The following is a 13802-nucleotide window of genomic DNA, read 5'->3' as shown; positions in this document are numbered from 1 at the left end:
AAATTTCATTATTACAATTATTACTCATCGATAATCAAGAAAATGAAAAATTACAGCAGTTTGCCAGGAATGGACGTATATAATACCCATTATTATTTTTTTTAATGGTTTTTTGAATTTTCTCGAATTCCTTGAATTTCTCGGTTCGTCCGAATCTTATCGACGTGTATATGACAATGTCAACTTTTAGCAATGTGTATGGCAATTTGCAACGAAAACTATATCCTGCAGCAGAAAGAAAGATGGAGATAGTTTATCAATTTGTAGACAAATGTATAAATAAATATGTACATAAACATTAGACTTTAGTACATAGAAAATACACAGTACGAAGAAAGATATATATATATGTGTGTGTATGTGTGTGTGTATTCATATATGTAGTTACATCTGAAAAGAATAAAGAAAATTCCAATCATAAATGTAGTGGATAAAAGAGAAATTATATAAACTAATATTATAAACTAATATTGTAAATATAATATTATAAATTAATAATTATATCTTGCAGGACTATCTGTAAGAAAACAATTAATACTTAATAATGCATTATGATTGATAGATTGAAACAAAGTTTTATAACAACCCGATAATTAGAAAAGGAGACTTAAATATTAACATTCCAAGTGATATTTATATTATTCCAAATATTTCACTAAATTTTACTTCAAATAACTCGAATTATAATATTTCCTCTGTTTAATATTATACAATAATACACCCAAGAAAAACTGCACGGTGCAATATATAGTGTAAAATAATATTTATAAAATAATAAAATATTATACAACTTTCTATAGTATATAATAAAACAGTATATTGTAATATTGAACACAAAATTGTATAAGATGCAGTATAAAACGTTAATATTAAACGGTATAAAATTCAAATAGTATTTTACTAACTGATAGTGTGTTCTTTAAAATCTTCTAGATACTATCCAGGAGATTATATATTATTCTGAATCGTTCCGGTTTTGAATATTACTTGGACACTCACAGGAACTTGCTCGTAGCACGATTCGAAAGAGAATAAACGATTTAATCAACTTTTGTGGATGGCTAGCAACATCTCTTATATTGACTCGAGCATGCGCTGTTTCGTTTAACACCCTCTTTTTAATATATTCACGAGGGTAACATCTCCGATTATCTCTTCATAATGTTAGCAATAATTTTTGATCGATATTACCATTTACGGGAAATTTCTTTTTGCTTTCATTTCTTTTTTTTCTTTTTGATTCTTTTTTCTCCATTTGATTCCCCATGTGATTCTCCATACTCATAACTTTTCGATCATTTCACTATGTAAAAATCGAATTGCGTTTATCTTCTTTCCGAGGAGGAAAATTGTTTTGGCATTTAATTATTCATATTTATTTATTTTGTACGAAGAGAATGTTGACATTACCAAGAAAGTAGAATTCAGAATATTGTATTTAAAAGGAATGGTAATCTCATGGAAAAGCTATCTTCCTACAATATTTATAACTTATGATTTGTGCGATGTAGATCTGCTGATCGAATAATGATGCCTAGAAAGAAGTATAATAGATGTCTACTATGTTGGGGCAAGTATTATGTAAATGTTTATTATATGTACGCTTATTGAGATATTTAATCATCCGAGTAAAACATTAGGAAAATACTGAATAAATTAGAAATATTATGTTACTAGAAATATAATGAAGTCGTTGCTATACTCGGTTATACGTAATGAGAAATAAACGAATCGAGAAAGACAATACTTTCCGAGGAAAAATGTAATTTGGATCATAATATAAGAAGTATTTGATAACTCGAAGTATAATAGGGTCATTTTTTGAAATTTTCCAATCGGGAATAAATTTTTAGGAAGAAGTATTCGTTCGTATGAAAGAACTAAATTAGTCGTGATAAATCAATCTGTAAATTAAATAATGCATCTAAATAGATAATTAAAATACACTGCTAATTGTATTATTGAATTCTCTGCTTGGTTTAATGAGAGCAAAACAAATGAAAAAATACCTTTCTTCTTGTCAAAATAAGGGAAGAGATATACGTACGTACGCCCTCAGAATCGCGGACGTATTCCCGCCCACAGAACCTAGCGCGCATGAGCGAATAGAAGAGCACAGTTCCTTGGAGAGAGGTAATGACAAATCGTTCAATAGGGAAGTACTTGACGATACTTATGGAAGAAGGTAATATGTACATGCATTTTCATTAAATCCCTATCGAAAGGTATTTGCGCTACGTAGTAAATTAATTCGTCCAAATACCTATATTTCTGAAAAACGTTCATTATATATTATTTTTAAGCAAATGACGTGAATATTCTGACAAATAATTTGGAACATAGAACCAAACACGTCTGTTCTTTTTAATTATGTTGAATAATAATATAAACTGACGATATAACGACGACACGGTGAGATAAACGTACACTACATATTAACGCATAATTTAAAAGTATTTCCAGGCTAATACTACTATCCCGAAGAACGGTGAATACTTTGATCGTATATGCAGCTTTGATCATTTTCAATGATAAAGCTGTCTGAGTACCATTTCAGTCCCTTTTTAATCCAGATTCCGTTTGCACCGGCAAACAGCCATTCGACTAATCTCTTCCACAACACTCCATTATATCCTTTATGTAAAGCCGCTTATCTTTGAATCCTTTCAATAAGATATATTCCGTCTCCTTGTACCACCATTCGAAGGGAGCTTTCTAAAACAGCGCCATAATAATTTCGTCAAGGATCGTCGTTAATAACTCTGTCTGCTCAGCACCCTCTCGGACGTTAGCTATCAGCAAGTCGATGGTAATTTGTTGTGCAAAGATGGTCCTTCGACTTACATTATATAATATACCATAACTGTGGAACTAACTAATATATTGTAAAGATATTTGATTTATATGAATTTGTAGATATTGAGAAGCATATTTCTTTACAAAATATTATTCCTTATAATTTTCTATGATATCTATGATAAACTTTGCAGCATTTTCATCCTTATCATCACCTATGAGATTTCTTCGTTTTCATATTCGGTGGTATCACTATCACTGCTATCCTTTTCTTCCGGATTTATATTTAATTTTTCTTCTTCCGGATACTTGTCTTTTTGGAATTCCTCTTCACTATTTATGTCTTATTTCATGAGACTCAGTCGTGTTTGTATGTGAATTGTGTCATTCTCCTAATAAAAAAATCAATGAGTAAATAAATGGGTTGGAAATTTGTAATTATATTTTACGAAATTACGAAATGATATATACCCGAAGAATATTAATTTTCTGATTTTCTCACTTATTAGTCCAGAGATCTATCTATACTCTTCCAAGCTTCAATACGAACTGATTTCAACTTTGAAAATCTCTTTCTCTAGTTTTAGGATCGGTTGTTTATTTCATTAAATTTCACTATATATACAAATTCTTCTTAATACTTTCCTTAAGCGGATCAGCCAAAGGCTCAGACTGTCGTGAAAGTTCTTCCCGTGTTCTCTTTCGTAAAATCGACTGATATTCTTTTCATATAACTTAGTAATTGGACGATTTTTTTATTTGTTTTCTTGTGTCGTTTCAATAGAAAACTTCAGAGAAACATGAGTTTCTCAAAAAGTTGCGATGGAAACAGTGATTCCTCCATGATCATTAAATAAATCTGACGTTCTCCCGGAGAAGAAATATGTAAAAGGGAAGAAAGTAATATTACGAAAAAAAAAAAATATGAGTAAAGATTTTATCTGAAATCATATTTTATATTACTACTGTGTAATAAACAAAAGGATGTTTTTGTTAACTTAAGCAATATGTATTTCTATATAAAAAGAAAAGGTAATATTTGGAAACAATGTTTTCAAAGAATATGGAAGTAAATATAACTTCCGACGAAGAAATTTTTTTACAAGAGAAGATTTTACAAAAGGAATTACATAGTACGAAAATAGTAGTATCATTCATATCTAATCGTAATATAACACTACTTTTAAGTATAACTTGGATTTACGAAGAGGACACATTAAAAATTTTTACATGAATCAACGAATAATTTCATAGCAATTAATTCAATGTAACATAAATAAATACAATCATTATTCGGATAAACGGATGTTCTCTTGTACATCCGACGATACGTCCTATTAGGATAGTATAAATGCTCCACAATCAACCAGATCGGGATACGAGAACGTTTTCCTCTGTGGTCTTATATTTAAATGGTAAATCAATAAATGGTGTGTTTATCGAGCGGTAAGATATTTTCATTATTTAATATAAAATCTATACCATAGGTATATTTTATAATAATTTATTGAATTTTTACACAGATTTTACGAAGTCGACGAGAGTGTTTCTATTGATAATTGAATTTATTACAAATCCTTCAAATGGTATGGAAGCTAAATTGACGAGAGAAGTAACTAATTACCCGGTGTATCCAAACAACGTGTTGCCAATGCTAGGGCATTACTATAGCAACCATCGACTTTGATATTGGATTTTTATAAACAAAGTACGAAGAGATCAGATATAAGTAACTTGTCACGTATATTGTCCAATTTCCTATATGAATTTCATCTTTTATAATATAACTCATTGGATCGTGAAAGCGGAAGAGTGGTTCAAGAAGAAGTTGAAAAATCTAACCGAAGAAAGAACACCGTTAGCTGTTGCTCATAGATTAAGTGTTCTTAAATCTTCTGATATTGGTAGATTGCAACATGATGTTACTATAGAGGTAGGTTTGATAATGAATAATCACTATTTTACATGTTTGATTAATATGTTTATTTATTGGAAACTAAATCGGATTACAATTTCGCTAAGTAGATACATGTCGAAGAACTTTAAACCGAAATGAAAGTAGTTAATTTTCTTAACGTAAATAATATCTTCGAAGAAAATGTGCACAGAAGTAAATTTTTTTCGAATTTGTTTATCGTAATATATCGAAGTAAAGAACGAACATTTTCTTAAAATACAAATACATAACAATATAACTCCTTAAATAGGGAGTATATGGAAGTTTATTTCAGTTAGCTGTAATACTACATTTATATACACATGCTATGTCTGCTTAATGAGTACCTTAACTTTATAATATATATATAATACTTTTGCCTATAATTTGATTCGTATATCTCTAAAATAGATCCAAATTCGTAGATTAGTTAAGACTTATCAAAGTCATTCGATCATTTCAATCGTATAATTACCGAAAATAAATCAGATGAAGCCTTTTAAATGCTACAGGAACTACTCCTAAATGCAACAAAATAATAATTAAAATGTTATGAATCAAGAGAATCAATTTCATTTCGATAATTTAGAGATGAAATTTTCTACAAAATCTAATCGTGTTTCAACCGTTAGTATTACTTGTAAAGCTGTTTTTGGCACGTATGACAACTAGGGATTATTTCGCGTATGAGACACACTTGTTGAGGCGAAAATCCCATGTCGTCACGTTAGAAGACCAAGCCTTCTAGATTCTAATTCTCTAACTAAAACGCATGGGGATAAAAACTTTCCCCTCTCCTATAGTTATGTAATAATATTTGTATATACTCTATGTCTTTCGTCGCATTTATGGTTTCCTAATATTACCTTCGCCTCTTTCCCGTATTTCCCCTCCGAGAGAAACATTCAGTTAGTTAAATAAAGAAATGGTCAAATAAACAAGTTATACGAAAAGTATATCAGTCGATTTTACGAAAAAAAAGTACGTTCACAACGGTCTGAGAGCTTCTCTAAACCACTTAAAGAGAGTGATAAGGACTTGCCTGCAATGGTACGCGAGTACGCCTCGTACGATGCAGTGATATTTGATGGAGTAAACAAGCAATCATGAAACTGAGGAGAGATTTGCGAAGCTGAACTCGCTTCGTATTGAAACTTCTAGTGAAACAGATGGTTCCCTAGACTAATAAGCCAGAAAATCAGAAACGTAATATTCTTTTGGTACATATCGTTTCGAGATTTCGTAATATACAATTTGAGACTACCAACGCTTTCAATTACTCATTTCATTTTCATTAAGAGAATGGCAAAATTTCCGAACACGAGTAAGTTTTGTGTCATAAGTAATATCGAAGGGGAATTTTGGATTAAAGACAAACATTAATATAGATATGTTAGAAAAAGAAAATATTAATCGGGAAGAAAGCAATAAAACGGAAAGACCTCACACATAATGCGAGGGATGATAATGTTGGAAAAGAATTGATTCACCATTTATTACAGACATCATAGAAAATTATAATGGACAAAATTATGATTTTTTTTTTTAAAATATATGATCCTCCTTGTCTACAAATTCCCTTGTTAACGGATATTGATCGGCATTTAACGATTTGCTCGTTGAGGAATACCTTCTCTCCTACCTATCGTCCAGCAGCATCATATTGAACGATTTATTACTACCTCTCTCCGTGCACATGCGCGTTTACGTGCTCCAGTCAAGTGGACGGAAATGAGTGCGCGTGTTTGCGTACATCTCCTCTCTTATTTTGAAAACAAGGATGGTATTTTTTCATTAGTTCTCCTCTCATCAAACCAAGCAGACAATGCGATAATACGATTAGCGGTATAATTCAATTATCTATTTAGCTGTAGGATTTAATTTGTCTTATGCGGATCGATATACCACGGCTGATATGATTCTTCCATATGAACGCGTAAATTGTTCTAGAAAGTTAATCCCTATTGGAGAATGCAAAACAATAATCCCATTATACTTATAATTAACTAATATTTCGTAAATTATGTTCCAAATCAATTGATACCTAACAATACAGGCTATTGTTCTGCAAAATAAGTAAGCGTGTTATCAAACAATGAATCTAAATAGGTAATTGAATTATACAGCCAATCTCCTATTGTTTGCTTGGTCTGATGACAGGAAAATAACTGAAAAAATACTTTCCTTATTATCTAAATAAGACAGAAGTTCTACGTACACAGGCACACTCAATCCCACTCAGCAAAATCAGCCACTCGACCTGGCGCAGATAGACGCGCACCAGAGAACACGTGCATGGAGAGAGATAATGAAGAAGGGTTTAAACGAAGGTACTTGACGATAAATATGCGAGAACGTATTACGGACATCTACTATCACGAAATTCCTTTCATAACATAAATGGGTAATTAGCGCTACGCACCAAATTATTTCGTCCAAATTTCAATATTTAAATTTAATTATAAAAATTATAATATAAATTTGATTATATAAATTATATATATTATATATATATTATATATATTAATTATATAATTATATTATATTATAATATTTAATATATAATTTATAAATATTAATATTTAATTATAAAAACGCTAATTAAATATTACGAATATCTTTTAAGTATATGTCGTGAATATTGCTGCAAACATTTTGAAATATAGAATTCAATACTTCTCCCTTTTTAATTATATCGAATGGTTATTTAATTTAAATCGATGGAATAATAATGACGTGACGTGGACTTTCTATTTCACGTATAATTGAAAAGTATTCCCCTGCTAATGGTATTACTTTGAAAAAAGATGAATCTTTTGATCGTCCCTGTCTGTTCAATTATTTTGTATGATAAACCTCCCTCAGTTTCATTTTAATTCCCCTTTGACCCTTCACCGCGTCGAACGTCGGACGGCTCTTCGACAGATCTTTTTGAGCACAATCGCTTATACCCCCCAGCTAAAGCTGCTCACGGTTAGATGCTTTGAAGAAGATAAATCCCTCCCATTTACTCGTACCATTGTTCCAAGCTTTATAAAACAGTGCGATTTTGATCCTTTGAAACTTCGTCGTCAAGCACGTATGTACTTTCTTCTTTTTCCTGTTCCTAGGTACTCACAATCACATAATGCATACATGAACAATAGCAAACGATGTTCCTTCCGTTGTTAGAATTTTCAACTGCCTCTTGAAACACTCTTCTGCTTCAACATGCTTCAATAATGCTCATCAATAGAAATATTCTCGTCGCCATGATAAAATCTCTGTAAAAATTCAATAAATTATTCTAAAACATACTTAAGATACACATTTTATATTCCATATTACACTTAAAAATAAAAAATTTATATATTATCTCTAAAATATCTTAACAATCGATAAGGACAGCACTGATTGATTTACCATTTAAATATAAGACTGAAGAGGTAAACGTTTTCATTTTCTACCTTGGGACATTTCTACCATCCAAGTAGAACGAATCGTCGAATGTAAGAAAGAACAGGAAGTACCAATAGAAGAGTGTCTCATTTCGGATGTCAAATGTTTAATGATTACATTGAGCGTAGTTGAAATCCATGTATCTTCTTTGGATGTAATTAGAATCCAGATAACGTTCAATTTGGATCCTCTGCAATACTTCTGAGCAATTGGAATTACTTTATGCCTTTATGCCTTCCGTTAGTCTCCTATATCTCTGACATAATTTAAATTTCGTAAATTAGTTAAATCTTAGGATAGACGTTCAATTGTTCATTTAAATTATGCAGTCATCAAAGGCAAATCAGGTTACGCCCATTTAAGACAGACAAAGTATCCTCTCCGAAAAGTAACAAAATAATAGTTAGGATGGCACAGATTACGATAATTTCATTACCACAATACAACTGAAATTTGATAATAAATTATATACTACTGACTACTGATAAATTTACTTTATATCGATAACGAGCAAAAGACTAATGAGAATGAAGAAATTGTTAGTACTGCTTGAACTGCTTGTAAGTTTCCTTTGAGACGTATGAAATATATACGCGATAATTTTATCATTTACTTGCGTATTACTCCTTCGAAAGTTATTGAGAGGATGACTTCTGCAGGAGACTTTCTTCCGCAAATCGCCATCATAGATGACCTAGCTAATTTCCGAGACGTGGCTCGGTGGAAGGAGGTATTATATTCTATGCAGTTAAGCAATACCACGTATAATGTGATAGAAAGAGCCGAAATGTCGTGGAAGTAAGTAAGCAAAATTGCGCAAGGATACTCCCATTAACTGGACAAATTATTTTCCTTTGTTTGTTTCTGGTCTTTTCTGTTCTTCACACCTTCTGTTCTTTACACTTTACAGTTAGATATTAACTAAAGAATTTTGATAATCGACTATTAATATTTTTCACAGCTTTATCGTTTAAAATATTTAAAAATATATATTAATATCGAGCCAGAAATATTGCTTGCAAATTTGTTTCGTGATATTACCTTCTGCTTTCTTTGAATTATTTAAGTTAACAAGCTTCTCTCTTTCTTTATTACATAGTGACAAAGAATATGGGTTTACAGAAAATCATTGGTTACATTTATTTTCCTTTTCGCATTATTGATTTGAATGCGTTTTACGCCAGTCAATTAAAACTTCTTATTCCGCGGTCGAACGTTCCGGTAGAGATACGAGTGGGGGCAAATAGGTTTGTGGACTAATCTCTTCCAATTCGCCTGACTGTTGCCATTTCCTATTGACACCCATATATAATGATCCACATTACAGAACTGCATATTGTGATAAACGCTTCTGCTTCGATTAATTCATCGCGCCGTATCAAGCGTTAATATTAAATGAAAAGGAATTAATGTTATTGTTGAAATTTTCTCATAACAAAAATATCTTGTGAGCGTTATTACCCAAATTTTTAATTTCCATCTGTCAGACGTCGGCCAAAAATGTTATTTATGGAAACAATATTTTTTTCAGTTTCCTTTTTTCCATAGTAAAAATTTGTATAATTGGCGAAGTGATCAGCATGAGAAGTATCTAATCGTCCTTTGAAATTTTCAGTTTTTCGTTACAATTCGTCGACAATGACGGGATACTTCACATTATAGGCCGAATTTTAAAAACTGGGGAAAAAAATACATATCCATATATCTCATGCATGTAGAGCACACATTGAATTGCAGATAGGTCGGAGATATTGTATTATCTATAATTCTCAACGTCTTTCAAAATTTTTCTAGTGCTTCTAGGAAATACCGTAAATGAACGTGCTGGGATCAATAGGAAGACATTTCCTTTTAAAACATCGTTCTTGTCTCTAACTTATTCGTAATACCATCTTTTATACCGTGCTCGTTAGGTGATCGATAATAACCAGAAAGAGAAATAGGAAGACAACATTTTTAATGGTCATGACGACGAACCTTCTCGATTCCCATGTAGTATTGTTTTATAAAGCTATGATCGAACGGTGGTGGGAGGCTAGGAAATATCTCCCTTCAAAGGATCCAAAGGTAAGCTGCTTCGGTAAGAGGATATAATCGATTGCGTTGAGAAGGTTCGTCGAAGAGACGTCCGACGGTACGCGCAGATCGTGGATCAAAGTGGAATGTTTTCTCTAATGAGGAACTGTTCCTTCGTAGAAAAGAAGATTTCATTTCGGAATCCTCTTTGATTCCATCTTGTTCCACCCTCAGAAGGATTCAACGCAGTCGAGAAGGGAAAATAAGGATGTATAATAACGTTGACAGTGTTTTTGAATGTCGAACTAATGTTAATTTGGATAGCAATTGGTTAGAAAATTATATATACCGTAATAATGTTTATTTCAATGCCATACGGGAGATTAGGAACGATAAGGAAAATCTCAGGGCTATTCACATGGATACCAAAAAGATGTTCTGCGAATCAATGTTGAAGAAAAATGAGAAGAAAATGGAGATATAGGAAATGAAGAAGGCGAAGGTGAGGATAAAGATGAGTCACATTTCAATATAGGTCGAATTTCTTGGAAAATAATGTCAATATATCAAAGTGAATGTTCGAACACCTTTAAATTGTTCTGTCCGCATATTTCATATTTGTTAGAATTAAAGGATTTACACGGTGGTATTGAAAAAAAGTGATCCTTAAAAAATTTCGATCTCTTTGATATTTTATTTTTATTAAACATACTTCAGAATCTTCCGAAGATATAAAAACGATCAATTAATCTTTTAATATACTTTTTAAGAATCTTAACTATTAATCACAATATTTGAGTGTATATTAAAAATTTTATTTCTATCAGAAAAATATGTCAGAATCTCTTTCAAACTTTCTGAAACAAACTTTCGCCTCAAGCAAGCGGAAGGTATAATAATTACAAAAAGATAACTAATCCGATTATTCACGAAGCATACGATACCGGTTCGATTGCCGATATGTATCTCTCGAAGATTCTCCATTTGTCTCTTTGTACTCCCGTTCTCATTAAATCATGTATCTCTATTCTAATTGATTAACTGACCGAAAAGCCGGCAATTCAACTAGTATCAGCCAAGAAAATCAACCCACATGTTAGACTCGTCAATACGTAGTATTAGAGTCAATAGGGAGAGCAAACACGGTATAACATCATGGAAGATGCAACAGCTGCACTACAGTCGGCTCTATATACGTATGATCAGACGATTAAATCGTTAAAATGTATAAACAAACATACCATAAATTCGGTAACTCTAATTATATTTTTTTTTTGTTCAATATTATACAATAACATATCTCATAAAAATTACACAGTGTGAAATATAGTGTAAAATAATAATCAAAAGCTATACAACTTTCCATCGTATCTTATAAAACGGTATATCCCAGTATTAAACACGAAATTATATAACAAGATCTGTAATGCAGCGTCTCGAATATAGAATATATATATGTATATAGAATTATACAATTGTCTAAAACATGGTGGTAAATGAAAAATATCCTATGAAAATAAATTCTTGCGGGAATATTTAACGATATAAAATTCAAATATAGTTAATCAATCGAGAGCATATTTTCTAAAATGATATAAATGATTTTCATTATCGTGACTGACTGGGAGTTTTAATATTATTCAAGATCATCCCTCTTCAGAAACTCCTAGAAACTTGTTTGAACGAAAATATCGGCTCAATACAGAATAAACGGATATTCAATCACCGCATGTAGGTAGTAAGCTCTCTAATTGGTGGAGCGAGCATTGTTTCCACTAATTAATTTTCGTATATTAACGAGGGTATCATCCCGAATAATTCATTCGAAATGTTCCCAATAATTTCGGATCCATGCTACAGTAAAGGGGACATTTTTTTTAGACACATGCCTTCACTTCTCTTTTTGATGCTTTTTTCTTCTTTTGGTTCTCCCTATTCCTTGCAATCATTTTACTTTGTAAAAGTTTAATTTTACATGAATCCATTTCGGGGAGGGAATTTTTTTTTGGTACGTAATTATTCATACATACATATTTTTCGAGACGAAATTTGTAGGCATTATGAAGAAAGTAGGATTTAAAAAACTATATTTGGAAGGAAAGTAAATTTCAAGGAAAGGCTGTCTTTCTACAACCTTTATAACTTATATTTTGATATAATAATAGATATAATAATAATAATGGCAATAATAATGATAATATTAATAAGTATAATTAACTTCTATCATATTGGGGGAATTATGTCCATGTTAAATTACATATGGACTTATTGAGATATGAAAACATTCCAACAATATATTCGAAAAATACGAATATCATGTTAATAGAAATACAATAAAGTTATTGTTATAATCAGTTCTACGTAATGAAAAATAACCGATTGGAGAAATATAACATTTTGATTCGATTTAATTAACAGAAAAACACAGTGTTCGAATTATTAAATAACTAGAAGTATAATTTGATAATTTTTTAAATTCTCCAATCGGAAGTAAATTTTAAGGAAAATGTAGACGTTCGAATATAAGGACTAAATTAGTTACGAGGTACATCGCACTGTAAAAGACCTAACAGGGTAAGTAAATCATGTACCTAAGTAGATAACTGAATTATACAGGTAATAGAATTATCCAAATGTCTGCTTGGTTTGATGATAGGAAAACAAATGAAAAAATACCTTTCTCCTTTCCATACGAGAGGAGATATAGGCGCACACGCCCATAGGATCGCACAATCATCCCTTCCACTTGAATAGGCTCTCGTGCATGCAAAAGTACACATACAGAGGGAGAGGGACAATAATAATGGTTCAGTATGAAGGTATTTGACGCTAAGTATGGGAGAACGTATTACCTGCAAATCATTTACCTCGAATCGACCGTTCACATGAGAATTCGAGTTATGCAGCAAATTAATTGGCCCAACTCCATATATTACTAAAGATGTATATTAAATGAATATTATTTAAGTCCGTCTCGTGAATATTATGATAACCAATTTGGAACATTGATTTAAACGTTTCTTCTCTTTTGAATTACATCAGATAATTATTTAAACTGATTATGATAATCAATTTAATAATTAGTTTAATAAATAGATAAAAGAATTATTTAAACCGGTATAACGTTGACATGATGACGCAAATGTACGCTGAATATTCGACGCATAATTTAAAAGTGTTCCCTGGCTAACGCTAATATCCCGAAAAACGATGTAGCTTTTGGTAGTCCCTACGTATTGAATCATTTTGCAAAATATACCTCTCGCAGGAGGCATTTTATTTCAAGTCTCTTTGATCCATGTTCCGCGTGCAACGTCGGGCGACCCTTCAATAAATCTATCTATCGATAAATCTATATTCATCGAGAAATTCATTTCCCCCCAATCCATATCCAATTTAGCCTTTCCGAGTCGTTCAGTCGCGTAGTTGGAAATTTTGATTGACTTACGTAAATGGTGTCGAAATAAAATTCGAAAAAGGGATAAAGATAATATTAGGAGAAAAAAATGTGACAAATGATTTTCTATGAATCCATATTCTTTACTAACGCGTTATAAAAAAGGACAGATGTTTAGAAAAGAGACTGTTATCTTAAGTAATAAAAAAAGAACAGAAA

The 13802-nt window shown here is 31.4% G+C and overlaps 2 long non-coding RNA genes across 2 annotated transcripts in view; both read right to left on the bottom strand.

Annotated features, from left to right (window-relative positions):
• LOC122636802 overlaps positions 1 to 13802 on the bottom strand; it is a 268896-nt gene that overhangs the window by 553 nt on the left and 254541 nt on the right. The window contains exon 2 of the long non-coding RNA XR_006329071.1: positions 12321 to 12328. This is a non-coding gene — a long non-coding RNA (uncharacterized LOC122636802). The remainder of the gene's footprint in view (positions 1 to 12320; positions 12329 to 13802) is intronic.
• On the bottom strand, positions 7414 to 8184 carry LOC122636795. The gene is made up of 2 exons (XR_006329064.1): positions 8135 to 8184; positions 7414 to 7995 (listed from the first exon to the last, which is right to left on the bottom strand). It is a non-coding gene; the product is annotated as an uncharacterized LOC122636795 (long non-coding RNA).

Source organism: Vespula pensylvanica, chromosome 23, assembly GCF_014466175.1.
Source record: "Vespula pensylvanica isolate Volc-1 chromosome 23, ASM1446617v1, whole genome shotgun sequence".
In the NCBI taxonomy this organism is placed as follows: domain Eukaryota; kingdom Metazoa; phylum Arthropoda; class Insecta; order Hymenoptera; family Vespidae; genus Vespula; species Vespula pensylvanica.
This window is presented reverse-complemented; position numbering and strand designations above follow the sequence as displayed.